This window comes from Corapipo altera, unplaced genomic scaffold (genome assembly GCF_003945725.1).
Source record: "Corapipo altera isolate COAL_440 unplaced genomic scaffold, ASM394572v1 24b, whole genome shotgun sequence".
In the NCBI taxonomy this organism is placed as follows: Eukaryota; Metazoa; Chordata; class Aves; order Passeriformes; family Pipridae; genus Corapipo; species Corapipo altera.
The window spans coordinates 7646749-7660485 of record NW_020884888.1 but is presented as its reverse complement, the minus strand read 5'-3'; positions in this window follow the sequence as shown (position 1 = coordinate 7660485).

The window sequence follows — 13737 nt, the reverse complement described above, 5'->3', positions numbered from 1 at the left end:
ATCTTCTAGTGTCCCACCTCGCAGAATTTTCACTCCTTTGAAAAACTATTTTCTGTGTTCAGTCTTCAACTAGTTCTTGGTCTACCTGCTAAGAAAAGTTTTCATGAGGTTTTTGAAAGCTGTCTATCTTGATTCCAGCTGTGGTGGAAAAGCAGACTTCCCCGTGAGCCAGGTGAAAATACAGTTTCTAAACTGGGGATCCATACAAACAAATTTTTGCGACTGAGCCTGTTGTTAGAAAGGAGTTTTAATTTCCTTAGACATACAGTGCTTGCACCATGTTGAAAAGGAGACAAATAGCTTGCTTTGAGCCCGCAATGCTTGTTTGACACCCATGGTCTGTGCATGCACGCCGACTTGAGTGATGAAAGAACGGCTGTGTCTTACTAGCACCTGCTGCTGGATGTTGTGTTACAACAGCATCCAAAATCTGCCTCCAAGAGCCCTCAGTGAAAAACTCCTTGCCCATAACTACTGACCTATGTAGCCTCTGCTTATTCCAGTAGAAATAGGGCATGGATAGACAGATAGAGATGCAATAGGCTCTGGTACTGTTTTTGCAACAGACTATTTACACAGACATCAAGGTTCATATTTCCAAAGATTCTCAGGCATTTTATACATGCTGCAGTCATAAGGGTCAGCTTCCCACCTGCTGCAGGTTTCTATTCCTTTAGTGGCTTTCTCCTTTCAGATTCCAGAAAACAGGGGGTGTGGTATCAATGTATATCTTATATTTTAAGTCTATGAGTATCATCTACAGTAAAGGTAGATCCTTAAGGTATGAAACAGGCAGGTGAAATTTGGAGGGAAGAGTCAGCTGAAATGACAAATATCGATGAACCTGAGGTAATGGGCATACAGTTGTTGAGTGAAAAAGATTTATTCATTGAGAGATGGAAAAAATAAACAGAAAATTCAATATGCTGTCTGTGCTGCACATATCCAGATGAAAATAATAAAAATGCATCTCTCTGCCTCTCATGCAAATTTAACAAAACATAAATGGACTGTGCTTCTCTACTACTCTGGAGGCATGAAGGAGGGATGAATTAGTGTCAGATGCTGAAGTGGGTGAAGTAACCACTTTAGCTTTGCAAACTAGCATGAAGCAGTGTGAGACAATCATCAGCCATGTGTAAGCATCACTGCGGAGCACCGGCTACCTCTTGGCTGAGTCGAGTTCCATCATCAAGAGAGCAGAGAGGGACAGGCTGCTGCTGCTGCAGATGGATCTGCACAACAGCAACGTACACTCACTGAATGGCAGGGCAATGTGTGAAGTGGTGTTTGTGCCTAAAGATATGGAGAGATCAACAGCAGAGAGGGAATTCATCGTAATAATCTTCATCACTGTGGGATTTTGCTCTTAATCTCCCCCACTTGCCAAGAGAAGCTATAGCCATCTCAAGTTATTTCAGTTGAGGCTGTCTAGATGCTGTCAGCAAACTGTTTGAAGTTCTTGCACTTGAGGGATAAGCAGCTTTTATGCAGAAAAAGCTGGCACTTCAAAATTTTTAAAAATTCAGACATCACACAAGGAAGTCCTTAAAAGCTACCACCAATAGGGATTTTGTGTAAAGAACAACTGCTTTTCCCTCAAATGGTAGAGAGGTAAAGAAATGGCATTCTCTTCTCCTAGCATGCTGAAAGCAGCTATGGGCTAAACATGTCAATTTAAAACAGTAGCTGAATGTAAAGGCAAAAATCTAAAATTCTGTTGGATGACATTCATAAAAAACCAAAATGTTGTCAATACTTTCTATTAATTACTATTGTATGGCAAGTAATGAATGCTCAGCTCTCTGAGACTGCGTTGCTGAATTGTCTCAGTGGTAACACAATCTTTTTGCCTTTGTTTTTGTTCTTACTATTTGTTTCCCATCATCATTGCACTTCACAAGCAGTAGTGAGCTCCCCACAGCAGTGACAGCCCATGGCGGTGTTTGAGCTTTAACCTGCTGAGGGCCTGTGTACACACAAAAAGCGATTGTATCAATCCTTCATGCACGTTATTTGGTTGGGAACAGCTTTGGACATCCACACAACAGTGTTTTATTAGCTGTTTGTTACTGACAACTTGAAGAGTGCCACAGTACAGATTACCTGGACCAGCTCTCCTGTTCACTCTCAAATGCAGCACAGGAGGAGTGCTGTAAGTGGTGTCTGCTGTACATCCTTACCTTACTGTAGCTAAACTAGAAAGCAGTCCTTTATTAACATGGGGAAAACCCAAATCTTTTCAAGGACACACATGAATCATATTCCACCTATGTTCTACTGTTTAATTTACTGCATTTTCACATAGTATCACCAGCGTTGCAAACAGGAAAACTGAGGCAGGGAACTTCTTTTATGTCACAGATTAAAAAAAACAAAAAACAACCTGAAACACCACTTCAGTTACTGTGCTTCTGCTGAACAACAGACTAATAAATTCTAGTATTGCATATGCTGTATAGTAAAAGTTAACAATCCCTTATTCTTCAGATTAAGTGTCTCCTCATACAAAACACACCCTGAAGTGCTCAGCAACAATATTTTTATCATCTATCCAGGTATTTATATGGTTCCCATCACTGTGGTACCTGTTTTTATAGTAGCTGTGAAATACAGAGCCATAGAATCAGAACCAGGAAACACTGCTTGTCCAACTACTATACAAGCCAACAAAGGAAACTAAGCAAGAATCTCAATGAGCTCCAAGTTCTTTTTATGATGCTGGATCACTTGACTTTTAATTTATCAATCACAAGTTGCTATTGTTAAGATTGAGTATAAGCATCACCTGCAAGAAAGTTACCACTCCTTGAGAGACTGTGATGTGAACTACAGAGAAGAAGAGTTATGTTTCCTATTCCTTCTCTTACAAAACGCTCAAAAAGGAAAATATTTGTCTTGCAGACAACCATCAGTTGGTATGAGTCACTCTTAACTTTGATTCTGTAAAAAAACAGTAAAGAAGAAGTGAGAACTGCACACAAGAAAGTAAGTGCACGTACATCCCATCTCTTATGTGCTGCCTCTTAGAACAAAATGGTATTATCTCCTTAGGGAAGGCCCACTTCATTTTGCTCCCACAGTCATTAGCATCTTCACAAAGTAAATACAGGAGACAGCATTGGGCATTGTTTTGTACTCTCTGCAGGGGCATGATTGATGATACAAGACTGTGGAAGAATCAGGACTGTGAGAACATAAAGCTTTCATATGTCCATTTTTCTTGTGAATATGGAATACTTTCAGTAATGAACATGCTCATGTATTCTGATCTCAGACAGAAACAGGGTTTTTACTTCTGAGGAACCATTCAGGTGAACAGGCTGAAGCAGCCAATGCAAGGCGCCAAGGTGCAACTCTATCTGCAGCTGCAGCACAGCAGATAGGGACCTGCTACCAAGCAAGAAGGCACACAGGGATCCTGAGGGCAAGTACCCTCAGAGCTGAGAACAATCTGGAGGTAAAGCAAGGTGATGTCCCTTTCAGAATACGGAGGTGTAGGGAGAAGTATGTGCAAGAGGAGAGGGAGGTTGGGAGTAAAATGGACATGATATAAAATCAGCTTGAGAACACTCTGTTTGCCCAGAGAAGAACAGCTGCCATGCATATGGAGATGCATTAAGACTTTCCCCAAGGAAAGGTTCCCTGGGAACCTCTACAGCAGCAGGCTGCAACAGGCAAACCATCTGACCAGTAGGTCAATGGGAACACAGAATCATAGAACAGAATCATAGAATCATAGAATCAACTGGGTTGGAAAAGACCTCTGAGATCATCAAGTCCAACCCTTGATCCAACACTGCCGTGGTTACTAGACCATGGCACTAAGTGCCACACGCAGTCTCATCTTAAAAACCTCCAGAGACGGTGAATCCACCACTTCCCTGGGCAGCCCATTCTGACGTGTGATTACTCTCTCTGTAAAACATTTCTCCCTAATATCCAGCCTAAACGTCCCCTGGCAGCACTTGTCCTACTGCTGGTTACCTGGGAGAGGAGAGTGACCCCCACCTGGCTACAACCTCCTTTCAGGGAGTTGTAGAGAGTGATGAGGTCTCCCCTGAGCCTCCTCTTCTCCAGACTAAACAACCCCAGCTCCCTCAGCCTCTCTTCATAGGACTTGTGCTTGAGTCCCCCCACCAGCCTCATTGCTCTTCTCTGGACCTGCTCCAGCACCTCAATATCCTTCCTGAACTGAGGGGCCCAGAACTGGACACAGTACTCCAGGTGTGGCCTCACCAGTGCTGAGTACAGAGGTCACCAGTGCTGAGTACATAGGAAGAATCACTTCCCTGGACCCGTTGGCCACACTGTTTCTGATACAGGCCAGGATGCCATTGGCCTTCTTGACCACCTGGGCACACTGCTGGCTCATGTTCCGCTTCCTGTCAATCCAAACTCCCAGGTCCCTTTCTGCCTGGTTGCTCTCCAGCCACTCTGTCCACAGCCTGTAGCTCTGCATAGGGTTGTTGTGACCAAAGTGTAGGACTCAGCACTTGGCCTTGTTGAACCTCACCCCGTTGGAATCAGCCCAACTCTCCAGCCTGTCAAGGTCCCTCCTGCCTTCCAGCAGATCAACGCTCCCCCCCAGCTTGGTGTCATCTACAAATTTGCTAATGATGGACTCAATCCCTTCATCTAAATCATCAATAAAGATATTAAACAGAACCGGACCCAACACTGATCCCTGGGGGACACCACTAGTGACTGGCCGCCAACTGGAGGTAGCAGTGTTCACCACCACTGTCTGGGCCTGGCCCTCCAGCCAGTTCCTAACCCAGCAGAGAGTGCCCCTGTCCAAGCCTCAGGCTGCCAGCTTTTCCAGGATTATGCTATGGGAGATGGTGTCAAAGGCTTTCCTCAAGTCCAGGTAGACCACATCCACAGCCTTCCCCTCATCCACCAGGTGGGTCATCTGATCATAAAAGGAGATCAGGTTGGTCAGATAGGACCTGCCCTTCCTAAACCATATTGGCTGAGTCTGATCCCTTGTCCATCCTGTAGGTGCTGCGTGACTGCACGTAGGATGATCTGCTCCATAACCTTGCCAGGCACTGAGGTCAGGCTGACAGTCCTGTAGTTTCCCAGGTCCTCCTTGCAGCCCTTCTTGTGGATCGGTGTGACGTTCACCAACTTCCAATCATCTGGGACCTCCCCAGTGAGCCAGGACTGTTGGTAAATGATGGAGAGTGGCTTGGTGAGCTCTTTCATCAGCTCCCTCATCACCCTAGGATGGATCCCATCTGGTCCCATAGACTTGTGGGGATCCCAGTGTCTCAGCAGGTCACTAACTGTTCCCTCCTGGATAACAGGGCGACTATTCAGCTTCCTGTCTCTGTCTACGAGTTCTGGAATACAGTTGTCCTGAGGACAACCTGTCTTAATGTTGAAAACTAAAACAAAGAAGGTGTTAAGTACCTCAGCATTTTCCTCATTTTTGATGACTATGTTCCCTTCCATGTCCAGCAATGAATGGAGGTTTCCCTCGTCCCTCCTTTTGTTATTGATATATTTGTAGAAGCACTTCTCATTATCCCTAACAGAAGTGGCTAGACTGAGTTCAAATTGTGCCTTTGTCTCTCTAATTTCCTTTCTACATGACCTAACAATATTCCTAAATTCTTCATGAGTAGCCAGCTCTTTTTTCCATGGTCAGTAAGCTCTCTTTTTCCCCTATTTTTCTTCAAAATATCCCCATTCAGCCAGGCTGGCTGTCTTCCCCGCCAGCTCGCCTTTCGGTACACTGGGACAGCCTGCTCCTGTGCATTCAAGACTTGCTTCTTGAAGCATGTCCATGCTTCCTGGGCCCCTTTGTTTTCAAGGGCTGTTTCCCAAGGTACCATCTGAACTAGTCTTCTGAGTAGTCCGAAATCTACCCTCTGGAAGTCCAAGGTAGAAATTTTATTGATGGCCCTCTTTGTGTCCCTGAGTATTGAAAACTCTGTTATTTCATGGTCACTGTGCCCCAGACGGCCTCTGACCACCACATCTACCACCAACCCCTCTCTATTAGAGAACAGCAGGTCTAGCAGGGTCCCACCCCTGGTAGGCTCATTTACCAGCTGGAGCAGGAAATTATCCTCTATACGCTCTAGAAATCTCCTAGACTGCCTCTTCTCCACTGTATGGAGTTCCCAACAGACATTCAGAGGTCAAAGTCACTCACAAGAACAAGGGCTGCTGATTTTAAGACATCTGCCAGCTGCTTGTGGAATAATTCATCACCCTCATCATCCTGGTTGGGTGGTCTGTAACAGACTGCCACCAGGATGTCAGCCTTGTTGGCCTTCCCCCTGATTCTGATCCACAGGCACTCAACCTTATTGTTACTGACTCCAAGTTCCACGGTCAAGAGACTCTCTAACATACAGAGCCACCCCTCCACCTCTCCTACCTTGCCTGCCCCTTCTGAAGAGCATGTAGCCATTCATGGCAGCACTCCAGTCATGCAAGTCATCCCCCCACAGTTCCGTGATAGTGACTACATCATAGCTTTCCTGCTGCATGGTGGCTTCCAGCTCCTCTTGTTTGTTACCCATACTGTGTGCATTGGTGTACATGCACTTCAGCTGGGCTGCTGATTCTACTTCTAACTCAGGCTTCCCACCCTTAGGTTCATCTCTGGAGAGCCTGGTTTCAACCCCTTCCCTCTTCAAACCTAGTTTAAAGCCCTCCTGATCAGCCTTGACAACTTATGGACTAGAGTCCTTTTGCCCTTGCTAGATAGATGAAGCTCACAGAAAGTTCCCCTTCCAGTTTCATCTCACTCAGCCATGGACAATTCCCATAACAAACATCACTTTGTCAAGGATCTGTCTTGGCTTTCGTGAGTATCTCAGACAAACCCTTAGTCTGCAAAACACAAGAAGTCTAGAGACCAAGACAGAGAAAGATCCACCCACCAGGAAAGGTCTGGTCCAGGAGGCGCTTAGCATTCAACATTATGGCAGACCAGAAACACATAAACAAGCAAACACAGGGCTTCAGAAAGAAACAGTGTTTGTGCAGTAAGTGCTGTGTTTAAGTCTGTGTTTCAGACAAGACATTTCTCATATGCTGTAGTGAGCTCTAGGGTGACCAGCCTGTACAATGAAATCTGTATTACTTGATTAAAATAGAGGACAGAATCTTCTTAGTTCATCCACTGAAATGTCAAGGAGCAAGCAGAAAAGGAGGTGTTCCTTCACAGGAAAGACATCTCTCTGACACTGCCACTTCACAAAGATGTTGAAATGAGGCAGGAAAAACACCTGCAGTGGTGTCTGTTCTCTGTTTCTGAGGTAAGGGCAGAGGGGAAGAGAAACGGTTGCCAAATGCCATTTTGAAAGCAGCTTTTCTGTGTCTGATATTACAGGCCACCTGTGGATGCACATGATACCCATGCTGACAGACCTTCCTCAAGGGTGAAGCCAGGGAAGGAGGCTCAGGTTCTGCAGCACCCAGAATCACCCACAATCAGGCACTCAGGGTGGGAGAACATGACAGAAGTCCAGACCCACTGTGGCTGTCACAATGCCCTCACCTAGGGAACTAGGTCCTACCTCTTCTCCAGGGCTGTGGGGGATTAAACCTAGAAACAGCCCTACACAGGCAAGGTGGTAAACTACACAGTTTACACAGGCTCAGAAATTAACACTTGCTGTTCCTTACCTTGTTTTTGAGACTTTATTGCAGCACCATAGGTGTCTATAGGGGTGGCTTCCTCTGTATGACCCTGCATGTTCACCCTGTTTAACCCCAGATCTGACATGGCAGCTTCTGGGTGGGTGCTTTGGGGAAGGAGAAGCTGGGGAATTACATTTCTACTGCAAGATGACTGCATGGTGGAGAGGAAGAAGCACATGGGGGTGGGGGCCATGGTGTTGCAGGGACTCTGAAACAGGTATGGTGTGGATCACTGCTTCTAGACAAGAGTTTGTCTTGGAAGCAGTGACCCACGAACTCCCTCCTGCCCCTCATTGGGTCTGATCACTGTCTCAGTCATACCAATAAGGAACAGTCTTTCTGACTTCAGGTTTCAGGCTGAGTGACAGAGAGGACACCAAGTGACAGAAGTCCTTCTTCCAGGGCTTGGGTCAGAAGTAGGAAAATAAGTGGAATCTCTGGGTCTCTCCTGCTTTCTGATGTTGGCATCTCTCCTCCCTGGAGAATTTAGGGAGGAAAAAAAAAGATCAACATAGTCTGGCTAAGCCTGTGTGTCTTTTTACCACAAACACCTTCTGTTCTGGCCTATGCAGTTGCTTTCACAGCTGGAAAGGGAATAATTTTTACCTTAAATAAAAAGGAAAAAATGTCTGGACTGTTTCCAGTACGCTCTGGGGAGCTTCAGGAAGCCACATGAAACTAAAATGCTCTCCATTACACCTCTGGCACCTCGCCACAGCTCCCCGGGTGTCACTGTGAATTAAGTTATGTTGGCTACACTTACAATTTTTTGTTGGACATAACTCATCAAAGGTAAACACTTGGAAAACCTCTGGCTTTGGTAGCAATTAACGGAGATATCTTGATGATGAAACCACATGTTCCTTCAGGGCTGGCCTTAAGCATTCTACCTTAGCATGCCTGCGCTAAGGTGACCCTCAAAAGACACTTTCTACTGCTTGCCTGAAAGGCTGGATGAGGAAGTCTAAGGGGAAGCTGAAACCTGATACAACAGAGGTTCTGCTTTCATAGCAGGAGATAGCATGATCAGACCCCGTACAAGGACTGGGCATAGACAGGAGGGAGAGGAAAGCATGTGCCCATTCTCTATAAAACACTCCTCAGCTACCGAATATTTCCCATGATGTTCTCCCACCAGAACAGCTAATCCCTCCAGCAACCTGGGTGACCAGCGTGGTGCTTCCAGCCAGGTTCCCCTCACCAGCTTTTCTCATGCATAGCCCAGCCCCTTGGTCTACCTTCCTTCAGAGGCACTGTGCAGGGTTCAGAGAAGTTTCTCTGGAGTTTATTTTCTTTCTTTGTTGGCCCCCCTGCATGGCAGTGACTTGCTGTCAGGATGTGAGCCATCTCAGACCCAGGAGAAGCCTGCATGCAAGCATAGAGAGGACTCCTTTGCAAGGACTAAATGCTGCAGCCAGGGGCTCTAAAGAAATGATACGGCTTATTCCTGAGGGAAAGTGAGGAGGGGAGAGATGTGACTGTGACTGCTCTCTTTCCATGTGGATATTCAAATAGAGAAGATTACCTTCCCCATACAGATGTGTGAATAGGAGTTGTTAACATGACTTTCATTAAGGGAGGGATGGAGCACCTTACAAGTTTTCCTTCCTTTCACTACATGATTTTTAAGAGACAAGTGCTTAATACAGTGGGACTGACTCTGACCTTATACCAGTACAACTTAGACTTTGCTGACGTGTACTTCTATTTATTCTGGAAGAAAACAGACTCAGTTTCTACTCATAGCAGCACTACAAAGATGAGAAGAAAAAGGACTGTGAGTGCTATAAGACTGAGTTGTCATAGCAGCATAATTACATTTGAGTCTACTTTGTACGAAAGCAGACTGCCAGAACCTCCTTTTGGAGGGAGAATTGCTGTCAGGAGAAAAAGGGAAGGCTGTTCTGACTAAATTATGTTAGACAGCAAACAGCAAACAGCAAACTGGATCTGCAACTCCCTACAAATGAACCTCCTTGTACAAAACCAACCAGGCCATTTTCATTTGTTGTGAATTTAGAAAGAGATCACATGGAGCACTTCTTCATGGAGTTTGAGAAAAGTATATCAAATTTTAAACTGCAGAGCATAACAATCTATTAATTATAGATGTGAACAGTGTTTTCCAGAGGTTACATTGTCACTGAATTAAAATTTAAACAATGATGAATTTGTTAGACTGCCTTCCTGTTGAAAAAGTAATTTCAGTGACCATGTAAATACTGCTTCTCTGACCATCAGCATACAATCCCTTTTAGATGCTCTGATTGTGTAAAAAAAAATCCAAGCACAATATCCAGAAAAAGACAAATCAAAACAAAATGCACCTTAATTGCTTATTCTCTGATATGTATATAGGTTAGCTGCTCAGTTCAGGTTTTCATGGCATACCTGAAAGTAACATTTCTTGTGGATGCCAGCTCTGGCAATTCTTACACTCCTTTGCATCTCGGCAAACTATCCTAAGGAAAGACACTTTCCCATTGTAACACGGACATATTCATACCAGATTCACAGTGTTTCTTAGAGGTTAGGAAACTAACTTTCCTCTATACACCTAAAATGAGCACCTCAAACCCCTTTGGCAGTGGCTGCTGGGGTGGAGGTTGCAGGCAGCGTGTCCCCTTTTCTTCTCAGAACCTTACACTCTCCTGCACTAGTGAGTAACCCTGACTCAGCAGGGCAGGACAATGGATACTTTCTGTTGTCAGGGTAATTTCTTTCAACAACTTTAGGATCTAGAATCACAGAATCACAGAGTAAGAATCACAGAATGGTTTGGGTTGGAAGGGACCTTAAAGACCACCTTCCAACCCCCCTACCATGAGCAGGTATGTCACTCAGAGTGACCAGGTTGCTCAAAGACCCATCCAACATCCAAATGTTCCCTCGAACACTTACAGGGATGATGCATCCACAATTTCTCTGGGCAACCTATTTTGGTGGTTTACCACCCTCACAGTAAAGAATTTCCTCCTGATATCTAAAGTAAATCTACCGTCTTTCAGTTGGAAGCCATTCCCCCTTGTTCTATCACTTCATGCCCTTGCAAAAAGTCCCTCTCCAGGGACTCCCCTTTCTTGTAGCCTCCCCTTAGGTACTGGAAGGTGCTACAAGGTCTCACTGGAACCCTCCCTTCTCCAGGCTGAACAACCCCAACTCACTCAGCCTATCTGCATAGGAGAGGTGCTCCATTCCTTTGATCATCTTCTTGGCCCACCTCTGGACTCAATCAGAGTTTATATTTTGTATGACTAACTTGTAAATAGGGTTTTTTTCAATAAAGAAACAGACAATAAGAGAAGTTAAAAAAAAAAAAAAAAGGAGTAAACATGCTCCAGATGGTACAGGATTACTAACCAGAAATAGGCAGGCACACCATTTCTGCAACAACGTGGAGCAGCTACAGCATAAAGCAAAACCATACAAAATCTGAGGTTGAAGGTCAGAGAAATAAAATAGGAGAGACAGTGTCAGCAGGAAAGCAGAGAGAATATATTTGCTAGCAGAGCAATTATTATAGCTAACCAAAACTCCATCCATAGTAAAATAAAACTCCTCAGTAAACTTTTTTTTTCTTTCCTTTGACATCATTATTTCTTTTTCTGAATATAAAAACTTTTTTTTTTGTGGATGGTTTGTGTAACCTTTATGCTTTTGCTTGTGAGGAAAATCTTTATAGTGAAAAAAAAGGTGCAATTGATGTGGCATCTGAAAATAGGACCGATCATATGCTGAAATAATATTTCTGAATCATAAGTAGCTTCATTCATCTCCAGAAGACATTTGTGCTGAAGCTTCACTGTGCCCATCTGAATGTCAACATCATTAAATACTTTGCAGCCACTCAAAGCTTACTTTCAAGAAAGGAAAAGTTTCCTACCAATCTTTCTTCCTATATTGATGGCTGCAGCTATATTTCTGAACAGTCAATATTGTCTGTACTATATTTTATTTTTGTGGTATAAGTAAACAGTAGATAAAATGAAAATGCTATTAGTTTTCTCTTGAATTTTACCCATCTAGGAAAATATCCTGACTTATTTTCCAGATAAACATTCACAGTATAATACATTTTATAGGCTCCTACTTTGTTATTCTTGTAATCATGCAGTCATTCACCTTATCTACCTCTGAGTTAAACTTTTTCTTCTTAGGAGTGACATTCAAAAAAATCTTTAAAAGCCAGATCAATCTTTTCTGTTGGTGGAGTTTTGTTTGTTTGTTTGTTTGGTGGGGGTTTTTGGGGGGAGGCATTTTTTTTTTTTTTTTTTTTTGGTTTGGTTTTTTTAAAAAAAAACAAACTTGGAACTGGAGCTTCCTGATTGTTAGGTTGGATGTTGTACTGGGACAGAGTAGGGTGACATTGAGAGGACAACACCAGCACCCACTGCAGCTGCCAGAAGAAAGCAATACCTAGTTTTAAGCCATTTGGTTCCTTTTACAAAAGTACTACAAGCCCCACTTCCTTGCAAGGGCTGATGGAAACCCTGGGAGGTCCTTGGGAAACAGAGGGTGTGAGGAGACCCCATGGGCAGCATGCATGTGCCCACTGTTCAGTGTTGCCCCACAGAGCCCTGGGTGCAGAGGGGAGGTGGTGGCACTACATCAGACAAACTCCTCTCTTGGTCAAAGCATTTGCTCCCATCTGTAGCAAAGACCATTTCCTCTTCCTTCCTTATGTTTTCTAAACCTCTCTCTGATCGTGTTCCTTCTCTCTCCTATCTCTTTTGCAGCATAAGAAAACCCACTAAAACCAACAGTTGTGCGCCCAAACAGGAAACAGCAGCTGCTCGTCATGCCGTGGGGACAGCAGAAAAGCCACTGACTGGTCACAGCTGGGAGCCATGGCACAGCCTGCCTCCTTGCAGGAGTCCCTATATATCTCATTCCCCTAGTCCACAGCTGCGATTCCCAGGCAGTGACAGGGAGAAAAGGAGGTGTTATTTAGAGCTCCTAATTGAGATCACCACCTCTCTGTTTATATCCAGAGCTGTTCTGAAGACCTCAAGTCTAAGTGTGTAACTATTTATTATTGGATCTCCCAATGAGATATGTGTCTGCTGACAGAGGTGCTGCAGGAGAGTCCCCTCTCATCCCAGGATGAACCAGAGCTGCCGCAGTGCCCTACTTTCCCACACAGCCTAGATCGGCTTCTAGAGCCAAAGATGCAGCTCCACCTACATGTCTTCAGGTTCACTTTCTCCTTTTCTCTAATGATCTCGTTCTTGCCCCTGTCCTGTGTTCTGCTTCTAACTGTGTTTTCTCAGCAGCTCAGCACATCAGATTAGGAAACTGGTTCAACTGGGAGAAAAATGCGTTATGTTCTCCTGCTTATTTTTCAGCTGGATCAGTTTCTGAACCTGGTCCAATGAATGGCCATATAAATACTTCTGTTAGCACGATCATGGGGCTACTTTGAGGTCAAGAACAAGGAGCTGGGGGCCACTGATTTGTTTCAAGACAGATCAGTTCCTTGAACCAGATCTCAAGATGTCTGTCTCTGCACCAGTGCCTGCACAGTGGAAGAAGCAGGAATATAGGGTGGGGGAAGAGGGTCTGGCCAGCAGTCTGGGCTTTGATTGACTTAATCAAACCAATTTCAATTACTAAGGAAAAAGAACAAAAAAGAGAATTTGCTCACATTTATTCTGTTTTCCAGAAAAATCACTTAAAATGATTGGGTAGCTGGACACTCTCCAAAGAACATAACTTTTTAAACCTTTGGGGTTTTTTTGCTGTTGCTTTGTCAGACCTGATAAATATCCCAAGATTTGTCTACCTTTCCCAATTATATATCCTGACGTAACAGAAGATGCTACACCTTCATGCAAAGGTGTATATCTGTGTTACTCTCCACACTGATGAAGGACACAGTGAGCCCAGTTATTTCTATGGACAGAAGGGCAGTTCTTGGCTTAAGGAATTCAGGACCTAAACCGACTGTGAGAGAGGAGGTCAGGAAAATCATTTTGGATATCAGACTCCAGAGAACAGCAACAGCAATTAAAGTTATAGCTCAAAAACGGCTGGAGCACCATCCAAAGTTGTAATCGCTCATCTTTTGACTAG